The following is a 13034-nucleotide window of genomic DNA, read 5'->3' as shown; positions in this document are numbered from 1 at the left end:
GTGGGCTCGGGCTGATGCTCCGCACCGCTGGGAGTTGGTGGGCTGGGCTCTGGGTCAGGAGTGGCTCTGTCGAGATCATCCTCGGAAGAGACGGTGAGGGGTGATCCGTTTCTCACCAGACTCCACTCCACGAAGGCGGCGAAATCCTCTCGAGGACCATCCTCGGACGACAGCGCTCTGCACGCGGTGTTCAGACTTGCGTTGTAGAATGAGCAGAGCGCGCCGTCCGGGTAGCTGGTGGCATTAGCTATCATCAGGAACAGTCTGGTGTGGTCCTCGAGAGATCTGTCCCCCTGCTCCAGCAGGAGGAGGAGGAATTCGGGCCGAACATGGGGATCCATAGAACAAAACGGAAAGAAAAAACACTGGGTAAAATACGGAAACAAAACGGAGGGAAAAATACGGAGGTTACTGTTTTGGGTCGGTCTTTCTGTCACATCTCACGGGGAGCACGGGAACCAGGAACGAGGAGACGAGGAATTCACAACACGGGGTTTATTATTCAAAATAGGAACACAGAATCACAGGCAGGGTAGACACTTAAAGACCGACAAACACTAACTGAAAGGACTGGGGCTTATAAAGACAAGACAATCAAGGGACTAAGGAGACACACCTGGAATCAAATTAAACAATCAAAGGGAGACAGAAACTGGGTCACAGGGCACACATGGGGAGCAAAACACACACAAGACAGCCCAGGGGCGTGACAGTTCCTCAACGTAAAATTACAAAAGCTTTGTAAATCTCATCATCTACAGTGCATAACATCATCAAAAGAAAAGTAACTGGAGAAATCTCTGTGCGTAAGGGACAAGGCCGAAGACCTTTGTTGGATGCCTGTGGTCTTCGGGCCCTCAGACGACACTGCATCACTCATCAGCATGGTTCTATCATTGACATTACTAAATGGGCCCAGGAATATTTCAAGAAACCACTGTCGGTAAACACAATCCGCCATGCCATCTGCAAATGTCAACTAAAGCTCTATCATGCAAAAAGAAAGACATATGTGAACATGGTCCAAGTCAAGTCAAGTCACCTTTATTTATATAGCGCTTTTAACAATACAGATTGTGTTAAAGCACTTAACAGTAGCAAATTGGAGAACAGAGTGTCAGTAATGTATAATGATAAGATTAAACACTCAATTTCCAGTTAAAGGCATTTCATTATTGAATTCAGAGATGTCATTGTCTAGCTCAGTTTAGTTTAAATAGTATCTGTGAAATCAAATTGACGATAATCGATAGAAATGAAGTGTCCCCAACTGAGCAAGCCAGAGGCGACAGCGGCAAGGATCCAAAACTCCCTCTGTGACAGAATGGAGAAAAAAACCTTGGGAGAAACCAGGCTCAGTCGGGGGGCCAGTTCTCATCTGACCAGACGAAACCCGCAGTTCAATTCCAACCGCAGCCATGTCAGATTGTGTAAAGGGCTTACCTGATTCCCGTGGTCTTGTCCCAATGGAGCATTATAATTTATAATTTTAATGTATTTGTTATATTTGTGTTTTATTCATTATTTGAAGTTTTTCATTTATATGATTTATTCATTTGCTATAATTGTAATGTATAGTTTAATGCATTTATTTTTTCTCTGTCTATTTTTATAATATATATTTGTTTGTTTATTATAATTTAAATTTATGTCTCTGGGGCTCATCTAGGTGTCCTGGTCTCCGCTGACGATCAGGGCTGCAGACATCATCTCTTGGTGCTGATCCACCGTCTGATCGGATACGGACTGAGAAACAGAATAAGAAAGAAACAGACAAATATTAGCGTAGATGCTATTCTTCTTATGATATAACGAGTACATTGTGTGTTATGGGGAGTGTTCCCGGGTTCCAGTTGATCTAATTAATGCAGCCTAACAATACTTTAACGGATTTGAATAATAGAAGCGTATTAGTGTGTTATTTGTAAGCCAGGTTAAAGAGATGTGTCTTTAATCTAGATTTAAATTGACAGAGTGTGTCTGCCTCCCGAACAGTGTTAGGTAGATTGTTACAGAGTTTGGGTGCTAAATAGGAAAAGGATCTGCCGCCCGCAGTCGATTTTGATCTTCTAGGTATAATCAAACGACCAGAGTTTTGAGAACGCAGCGGACATGTAGGACTATAATGTGATAAGAGCTCCCTCAAGTACTGAGGAGCTAAGCCATTCAGGGCTTTATAAGTAATTAACAAGATTTTAAAATCTATCCGATGTTTGATAGGGAGCCAGTGCAGTGTTGACAGAACCGGGCTAATATGGTCATACTTCCGGGTTCTAGTAAGGACTCTAGTTGCTGCATTTTGGACCAACTGTAGTTTGTTGATCAAGTGTGCAGAACAACCACCCAATAAAGCATTACAATAGTCTAACCTTGAGATCATAAACGCATGAATTAGTATTCCTGCATTTGACGTTGAGAGCATAGGTCGCAATTTAGATATGTTTTTGAGATGGAAAAACGCAGTTTTACAGATGCTAGAAACATGGCTTTCAAATGAAAGATTGCTATCAAACAGCACACCTAGGTTCCTAACTGATGAAGAAGAATTGGCAGAGCAGCCGTCAAGTGTTAGATAATGTTCTAGGTTATTACATGTGGGGTTTTTAGGTCAGATAATTAACACCTATATTTTTTCAGAATTTAGCAGTAAGAAATTACTTGTCATCCAGTTTCTTCTATCGACTATGCATTCCATTAGTTTCTCAATTTGGTGTTGTGACGTATCAGTGTGCCACTGTCTATTCCTGAGTTACAGGTGAATGGTTGTCTGCAGGTGATTGGCTGATGAGGTGTTGCACCTGGTTTAAATCAACGGTTTTAAAGGGACTCGGAGGAACAATGGCAGGGGAGCAGTTGTTTGTTGGCGTTTGCGTCTGCCGGAGAACTCATGGGATACGGAGGTTATGGGAGATTGCCGTCGCACTGGAGGAGTTTCCGTTTTGATTAATCTTTTCCTAGATTGGACGTTTGGGTTCTGAGTTTTGTTATTAGTGTTTGTTTGGACTGTTATTGGTACTACTTACAAACACCTGCCGACATACTGACTATCACTTATACTGACTACATTACATGTTTTCTTTTCTTTATTGTTAAATAAATTTGTTTTGTTAAGCAGTGGTTGTGTGCGGCGTCTCCCTGACTACTTTTGTTGCGATTTTGGTAAAAGAATTGGGAGGGTTTGGTGGAGAAAGATCCGCCGCAACATTTGTTAGAATATGTAGATGGTTTTCGTAGATGTTTAATTTTGGCCGGAATAACTACTCAGAAGAATCTTGTTGGAGCACAGAGTAAAATGAAAAGCCACTTTGATAAACATGCAGAGTGTCGTGTTTTTACACCTGGTGATCAAGTATTGGCTTTGTTGCCTTCACCAGGATCTCCTTTTTGTGCACGATTTACTGGCCCGTACACTGTTCTTCGTAAATTACCAAAATGATCAAATTGCAACTCCAGATCGGCGGTAGGTTAGGCAATGTTTTCATGTGAATTTACTTAAGCCTTATCTTTCCCGTAAATCAGAAGCTCGAGTGATTAATCCTGCTGTTGCTTCTGTTTCACTTGATAATTCTCAATCTCTTTTTGTAGGAGGAGAAGCGGATATGGTTGTCCCTGAGGATTGTGTGTTGCTTCCTAGAAAAAGATTTTGATTCTTTGCTTTCGCATTTGTCAGAGTTACAGAGGTTAGAACTGAAAACAGTAGTACATGATTTTCCTAGTTTGTTTGCAGATGTACCATCTCGTACTCATTTGATCCAGCATGATGTAGATGTGGGAGAGGCTCGACCCATTCATCAGCGTTTTTACAGTGTTCCTATTAATAAGCGGCAAATATTGGACTCTGAAGTGCAATATATGCTTGAGAATGGGATAGCTGTTCCTTCGTCTTCCAGTTGGGCCTCACCATGTTTATTGGTGAAGAAACCAGATTCTACATATAGATTTTGTACTGATTACCGCAAGTTAAATTCTATTACTAAACCTGATGCTTTTCCACTTCCTCGAATGGAGGATTGTGTGGATCAGGTGGGTGCAGCCAAATTTGTAAGCAAATTGGATCTCTTAAAGGGATATTGGCAAGTGCCATTAACTCCTCGAGCTCAAAAAATAACTTCATTTATTACACCATCAGGGTTATATTCGTACTCTGTTATGAGTTTCGGTTTGAGAAATGCACCCGCTAATTTCCAGAGGTTGATGAATAAAGTGGTATTTGGTCTGGAAGGTTGCGCGGTGTATTTGGATGATGTAATTGTATTTAATGATACTTGGGAACAACATTTGGTTCATCTTTGTGCGCTGTTGAGGCGTTTAGTGGAGGCATCTCTTACAGTTAACCTGGCGAAGTGTGAGTTTGCCAAGGCTACAGTAAGATATTTGGGCAAAGAAGTGGGACAGGGTGAGGTGGGTCCTATTCAAGCCAAAGTTTTGGCCATACAAAGTTTTCCTCCACCATTAACAAAGAAAGAGCTGATGCGATTTTTGGGCATGGTGGGGTATTATAAGGGGTTTTGCCCTAATTTTTCGACTGTTGTGTCTCTGATGACCGACTTGCTTAAAAATTCTGTTAAGTTTGTTTGGAGTGAAAAATGTCAGAAGGCTTTTGACAATATTAAACTGTTGCTAACTTCTAGCCCTGTTCTAGCTTCCCCTAGGCTGGATAAGCCATTTAAGATACAGGTGGTTGCAAGTCAGGTTGGGGCGGGAGCTGTTTTATTGCAAACTGGTGAGACTGGACTCAAACACCCGGTTTCTTTCTTTTCTCGCAAGTTCAATTCGTATCAGAAGAATTATTCTGTAATCGAGAGAGAAGCAGTATCATTAATTTGGGCTCTTCAGTACTTTGATGTATATGTGGGTGGAGGATTGCCTGTGGAAGTTTATTCTGATCATAATCCTTTAACGTTTTTGCATTCCTTACAATCCCCAAGTCAGAGGTTAATGCGTTGGATTTTATTTTTACAGCCTTACACCTTGACTGTAAAACATATTAAAGGAGCTGATAATGTAGTGGCAGATGCATTATCTCGAGTTCCTGATTGTGGTGAATAGGTACTGTTCTGTTGGAACAATTTTTTTCTGTTTTTCCTTTGCTCTCTTTGTCGTCTTAATTTGCTTTCAGGATCCAGATTGCTGGGGATAAGGAGGCAGCTTGGAAAGATTAATAGGACTGTGAGAACACTGTTGTACTGGAGGGGGGGTGGATGTCAGAAGAAAAAAATAGAAATGAACAAAAGGGAAGTAGTTTAAGTTTCACTCTTGATTTTGTTTTTTTGTTTTAAGGATCCTTTATTGGATGCAGGATTTTTTTTAGGGGGTGACGCATCACTGTCTATTCCTGAGTTACAGGTGACTGGTTGTCTGCAGGTGATTGGCTGATGAGCTGTTGCACCTGGTTTAATGCTGCCTTCACGTGCTATCGGAAATTTCCTATTTCCCATTTACGAAGTCGTGATTACAAGTTTGTTGTATTCAAGTGCTTTAATGTCGGAAAGAATAAAATGTAGCATCCCACTGGTTGACAATCATATAAACATTCACCGCGCTATACATGCAGTTCGCTGACAATTTCAGTCAAATATATGCTTATTTCACTGCTTAAAAAACATAATATGCTTCGCATGGTCGTTCATATCTAGCCTATAAATACAATACTTTAGCGACAAGACAAAGGGATGTAGTTGTTGTGAGAACAGCATTGACAGCAGCAATGTTGTCCCCTCCACCATGTTTAAAGTTTATGACCCGCCCAACTCGGAAACTTGGTATCAAAATTACTTCCGAATTTCCCAGTAGTAAATACGACTTGAGAGGCCGTTCACGTCCAATTTCTGATTAGGAAACTCGTATTTACGATAATTCTGATAGCACGTGAAGGCAGCATAAATCAACGGTCTTAAAAAGGGACTCGGAGGATCAATGGCAGGGGAGCAGTTGTTTGTTGGAGTTTGCGTCTGCGTCTGCCGGAGAACTCACAGGATACAGAGGTTATGGGAGATTGCCGTCGCACTGGAGGAGTTTCCGTTTTGATTCATCTTTTCCTAGATTGGACGTTTGGGTTCTGAGTTTTGTTATTAGTTTTTGTTTGGACTGTTATTGGTACTACTTACAAACACCTGCCGACATACTGACTGTCACTTATACTGACTACATTACATGTTTTCTTTTCTTTATTGTTAAATAAATTTGTTTTGTTAAGCAGTGGTTGTGTGCGGCGTCTCCCAGACTACTTTTGTTGCGATTTTGGTAAAAGAATCGTAACAGTGTGTTTCACCGGGCCACAAAGAAATATAGAGCTGAGTATCATCAGCATAATAGTGAAAGCTAACACCATGTCTCCTGATAATATCTCCCAAGGGTAACATGTAAAGCGTGAAAAGTAACGGCCCTAGTACTGAGTTTTGTGGTACTCCATACTGTTCTTGTGATCGATATGATACCTCTTCATTCACTGCTAGAACTGATGGCGGTCAGATAAGTACGATTTGAACCATGCTAAGGCACTTCCACTAATGCCAACAAAGTTTTCTAGTCTATTCAAAAGAATGTTGTGGTCGATAGTGTCGAACGCAGCGTTATGATCCAGTAGAACTAATAAAGAGATACAACCACGATCAGATGATAGAAGCAGGTCATTGGTAACTCTAATGAGAGCAATCTCAGTACTATGATACAGTCTAAATCCTGACTGGAATTCCTCACAGATACCATTTTTCTCTAAGAAGGAATATAATTGTGAGGATACTACCTTTTCTAGTATCTTTGACAGAAAAGGGAGATTTGAGATCGGTCTGTAATTAACTAGATCTTTGGGGTCAAGTTGTGTTTTTTTAATGAGAAGCTTAATAACAGCCTATTTGAAGGTTTTGGGAACATATCCTAATGACAATTATGAATTAATAATAGCCAAAAGAGGATCTATGACTTCTGGAAGCAGCTCTTTTAGTAGTTTAGATGGAATAGGGTCTAACACACATTGTTGGTTTAGATGATTTAACAAGTTTATACAATTCTTCCTCTCCTACAGTAGAGAATGAGTGAAACTGTTCCTCAGGGGATCTATAGTGCACTATCTGATGCGATACCGTAGCTGATGGCTGCATGGTTACAATTTTATCTCTGATAGTATCGATCTTGTAAGTAAAGTAGTTCATAAAGTCATTACTGCTGTGCTGTTGGGAAATTCCAACACCTGTTGATGCTTTATTTTATGAAATACCTCTAGTTTTGTTTTCCTCCAGCTGCGCTCCATTTTCCGGGCTGCTCTCTTTAGGGTGCGAGTGTGCTCATTATACCACAATGTTGAGCAACCGTATCTAAAGTGCTAGAGAAGAGAGAGTCCATAGTTTCTGTTACATCATCAAGTTGTTCTGAGCTATTGGATATGCTGAGGAACTGAGATAAGTCAGGAAGATTATTTATAAAGCAGTCTTTTTTGGTAGAAGTGATGGTTCTACCATATTTGTAACAAGGAGTTGGCTTTACAACTTTAGCTATATGGAATATACAGGAGACTAGATAATGATCTGAGATATCATCGCTCTGCTGCAAAATTTCAATGCCACTGACATCAATTCCATGTGACAGTATTAAATCTAGAGTATGATTTCGACAATGAGTAGGTCCTGACACGTGTTGTTTAACACCAATAGTTTAGAATGTCTGTAAATGCTGATCCCAACAAATCTTTTTCATTATCAACATGGATATTAAAATCACCAACAATTAGGACTTTATCTGCAGCCATCACTAACTCCGATAGAAAATCAGCAAATTCTTTAATAAAGTCTGTATGGTGCCCTGGTGGCCTGTATACAGTAGTCAGTACAAACATCACAGGGGATTTATCATTAACACTTGTTTCTTTGGATAACGTTATATGAAGCACCATTACTTCGAATGAATTACTTGAAACCTGACCTCTGAGAAACACTGAAAATATTGCTATAAACTGTAGCAACACCTCCCCCTTTACCTTTTGGATGCGGTTCATGTTTGTAATAGTAATCTTGGGTTGCAGACTCGTTTAAAATAATGTAATCATCTGGTTTTAGCCAGGTTTCTGTCAAACAAAGCACATCTAGTTTATGGTCAGTGAACATATCATTTACAAAAAGTGCTTTTGTAGAAAGGGATCTAATATTCAATAAGCCAAGCCTTAATCCAGAAGTGATACCAATGTAAGTCAGTCACAGGCATCAGCCGTGCTCCACGCACGGAAACCCTTAGCATCAATATGCCGACGCGATACTGGGAAATTTATCGTCATCATTGTTCAGAACTGGGTAGGTTTAGGGTAGGGGTGGGGTCAGGTACTCCAGTGAAAGTATAACTGCATCGGAGTCACTCTTTTACGTGGTCCGATGCAGCGCTGGTGTTGAACCAGTGAATCCGTGCATAGACCAGGGCTGATGCCTTCTGTGAGCCCATCACAGAATTTTCAGTGATTCCGTGATGCCACCACAGATTCTGGGTTAATTAAGTCCGTGAACATTCCACGGAATTCTGTGAGATCAGGTTGATTATTTTGGTGTGGCTGTTTTCTGTATTTTCTAGTACGGGGAACAGACACAGTCTCTATAGTGTGATATCTAGGTGAAGGAGTCTCTATGTGCTGAGAATTAACTGACTTCTGTGACATGAGGTGGCTAGCAGACGGTCGGTTTAGCCAATCTGTCTGCTTCCTGACATGGGCCCCAGTTAGTCAAGTACGAACTCTAAGACAATGTGCCATATTTCTAGAGAGGAGAGCGGCACCACCCCAGGAGGGATCAACACCATCTCTTTTCAACAGGTCAGGTCTGCCCCAATAATTCTTCCAATTGTCTATAAAGCCTATGTTATTTTGCGGGCACCACTTGGACATCCAGCCATTGAGTGACGACAGTCTGCTATGAATCTCATCGCCACGGTAAGCATGGAGCGGACCAGAGCATATTACAGTGTCTGACATCGTACTTGCAAGTTCACACACCTCTTTAAAGGGGTGGTTTACTGCAATTTCACTTTTTTCATTTTAAATAGTGTGTAATGTTGCTGTTGGTGCATGAACAGTATCTGCAAAGTTGCTGCGCTGAAAGTTCAACGTAAGCGGAGATATCGTTTTTTAAAAATCAGGAAGTTTAATGCCTACAAAAACGACTCATATGGGACTACAACGAGATACTTCCCGGGTTGCATACGAAATAAACGCATCAACCCCTCCCTCCGGAACATGCCAAAGAGGGGGCAAGGCCATGTTCTGCGGCTTTGTAGAAGAGGAAGAGTTATAGTGGAGAGTTGTAGCCATGCCGTCGAAACGGTGTTATTTTCACCCAGCTGTCAGGTCTTCTGTGTTCGGGCTTCCTACGGACGCTGTAGTTCGTCAACAATGGTTAAAATTTATGTTTGATTATGTTCCTGACAATTACAATCCTAATTTAGCTCTCTGTGCTGCGCATTTTACGGAAGACAGCTTCCAGAATCTACACGAGTTCAATGCAGAAACTATTACTAAAACATGGAGCAGTTCCAACTTTAAAACCACAGGCAGCAGTTGTTGGGCCACAACCTATAAGTAAGATTTCATCATTTTAAATGTATTTGCATGTATAATTTCAGACGTAATGTTTTAGTTTTATCAAGGACGTAAACAAATGCCAACGCTGGCTTTAGTAGCCAGTTAGTTAAATGATGTTTTGTGTGTCTATGACAAATGCGTACAAACATTTTGGACCCGAATTTGTAATTATGTACTAATTTTGTAAATGTATTTTCCATGTATACTTTATGACGTAATTTTTCGATTTGATCAAGACCGTAAACACAAGCCAACGCTGTTTGGTTATAGTGGCCAGTTAGTTCGATGCTATTTTGTGTGTATAAGACAAACGTGTACAAACTTCAAAAAATGATATGTAATCACAACAGCAAACTTCCATTCAGAAACGTTTTGTAAGAGCCATGCTTGTGGAAGTTCTGCTTGACTCTCTTCATTACCGCTTTCTGGGTCTGATTCTGGCTCAAACTGATACGGCAATATTGACACCATTATTTACATTTGACCGGAGCACATGCGACTGTCGCCCGTGAAGGTCATGGGCGTGAACATTTTCATACAATGCGCAGTACGCCGTTTAGCCAATCACAACACACCGATCACAACTAACCAATCTGAGCCCATCGCCTGTTTCTGAGGGAGTGGTTTCAGAGAATCAGGAAGCCAACCAGTCGTTCAAATGACAGAGGAGAAAGCGGCTTACAATAATGGTGAAATATATGAAAAATAAGGCGTTTTTTTAACAAACGAAACATGAAGACATGTTATATTGCACCCCATAAACACAATCAAGCAAAGAAAAAAAGCAGTAAACCACCCCTTTAACAGTATTTTTAGTGATCTCTGACTGGCGAAGTCAAACATCATTAGCGCCGACGTAAATAACAATCATACTGAATTTACAGCACTTTTAAATTTGCCAAGATGTCAGGCGCTCTGGCTCCCGGTAGACAATGGACTATGGTGGCTGGTGTCTCTATTTTCACGTTCCATACAATAGAATCGCCAATTACTAGAGCACTTTCAACAGGTTTCTCAGTGGGTGCATCACTGAGTGGGGAGAACCTGTTTGATGTTTTGATCGGAACGGAAGAGCAGTGTTTTGACCTGCGACTAGGCCGCCTCACAGTCACCCAGTTGCCCTGCTGCATGGGCTCTACCAGAACCGAACAATGTACAATACTCCCTGGGCTAGTCACATCCAAAGCAGTATCTACAGCCCTCACATTCTTACTATCCTCAACTAAAGTTTGGATGCGTGTCTCTAGTTTTAAAACCTTCTCTGTCAGCCTAACTATTTCCCTGCATTTATCACATGTGAATCCCTCGCTGCTGACAGAGACAGATAAACTGTACATGTGGCAAACAGTGCAAGCAACAATAGCGGGAGAAAAAGCCATGACTGATGAATGATACCAACTTAACTTACCACTGCTGAACTTGTGAAAAATGGAGCGAGAGAGAAATGAAAATGGAGCGAGAGAAAAAGAAAAGAAAACAATACTAGGCGCGAATAGAAACGCGAATGGAACCGCGAGTGACAAGCTAACTGGCTAACGAATGCTAACGTGCTGCAAGCGTGCTACACTCACGGTTTTCAAAGCGAACGATCAAATTAGTTTGAAAGATAACACCAGAAATATGATGGGAATTAAGTAATATATTATGACTTTAAACAACAGGGAGTGAAAGTAAGGTAGAGATTCAATAAAAAGCAAAGCTACACGGAGCTACAATTGCAAATCTCTCAGCAGCACAACAGACAGGAACCAGGTCCAGAAGCGCCGTCATGTCCTGTGGGCCAAGGCTCATTTAAAATGGACTGTTTCAAAGTGGAATGGTCAGACGAGTCCAAATTTGACATTCTTGTTGGAAATCATGGACGCCATGTCCTCCGGGCTAAAGATGAGGGAGACCTTCCAGCGTGTTATCAGCGTTCAGTTCAAAAGCCAGCATCTCTGATGGTATGGGGGTGCATAAGTGCATACGGTATGGGTAGCTTGCATGTTTTGAAAGGTACTTTGAATGCTGAAAGGTATATAAAGGTTTTAGAGCAACATATGCTCCCCTCCAGACGATGTCTATTTCAGGGAAGGCCTTGTGTATTTCAGTAGGACAATGCAAAACCACATACTGCAGCTATTACAACAGAATGGCTTCGTAGTAGAAGATAGAGCCCTGCACGGGCCTGAAATTTAGGCCCTAGCCCGGCCCGAGTCCGACCCGAGCCCGTCTTTTTTTTCCCCCTTCTCCCAAAACGGCTCATGTTTCAGCTATTAAAAAAGTTTAGTTTTGTATGTAACAGTGATTATATATATATTTTTTATTTTTATTTATTTATTTTTTTAATTAAAGTAATTTATAAAAACCTTTGGGGCATTTTTTGTTCAGTAAACAAGTTTTTTCATTCTGAAATTAACGACCAATGCGGCCAGTGGCAGACAGTAAGCTGATCATAGCATGTTTGATCAATTTAGCCTTCTCAAATCATCACGACTTGCCTAAAATAAAATCTATAGATATACTAAAACAGTTCAAGCATATAACAATGTTTAAATGTTAAACCTAGATAAATGTGTGCTGTATCCAATAGTTTGTGCAGAGAGTGGAAGCTAAAGCGCAGGACATGGAGGCACCAGCGCAATCAATTGCATTTTTTTTTCAATGGAAACAACTTAAAATAGGCCTACGCCATATTTTTCGCTCATAAAGGTAAGAGTAATACATCATTTAGAACTGTAAAGGGTCTGCTTTTATTTGTGTGCACTCACAATATCAACAAAACGTTCTTTTATGAAATAAAGAAAACAATGATGCGCTTTCTGCTGTCTCGTCTTGAACTGGAGCGCTTCACAAAAATTTACCGAAAGTCAACGAATACATGCCTCACAGACATGATAAATATATCTATAGAAAGCTTTAAATTACTACTTAACCAAAAACAAAAACTATTTCATTATGATCATAAACCATGAAGATACACTTCTCTCTAAAGGCGTGTCTAATGAGGAGACGGCGAGTCAGGATCATCATCTTCATCTTTGGGACACTGACACAGAAAACACTAGTTTATTAGTAAATAATTCAAATATCTCCTTACTATTTCCCCCGGACACATTCATGCTAATTACTTTTGCCAGGGATTTATGGCAAGCTTTATTGCGTGTATTTGAACGCAGAACTCTTCATCTGCACTGACGGCACGCTTGCTGCTGCTGGACACTAAACACCGTCGAGCTGCTCTTGACAGTCGCGGTTGCACGGATTCATGTTGTTTCCACCAGCGTGGCAATTTTTTTTCATCATTAATTGATGGATGTCTAAAATATAAAAATAAGGAGAAGCCTAAAACAGGCCCGAGGCCCGGCCCGCGTCTGAACTATGACGTGAAAATTGGCCTGAAGCCCGGCCCAAGGTATGTAAAAAAGTCAGGGCCCGTCAGGCCCGTGCAGGACTCTAGTAGAAGTGTCCGGGTGCTGAATTGGCCTGCCTGCAGTCC

This window comes from Onychostoma macrolepis, chromosome 03 (assembly GCF_012432095.1).
Source record: "Onychostoma macrolepis isolate SWU-2019 chromosome 03, ASM1243209v1, whole genome shotgun sequence".
Classification (NCBI taxonomy): domain Eukaryota; kingdom Metazoa; phylum Chordata; class Actinopteri; order Cypriniformes; family Cyprinidae; genus Onychostoma; species Onychostoma macrolepis.
Note: the sequence above shows the minus strand (reverse complement) of the source record.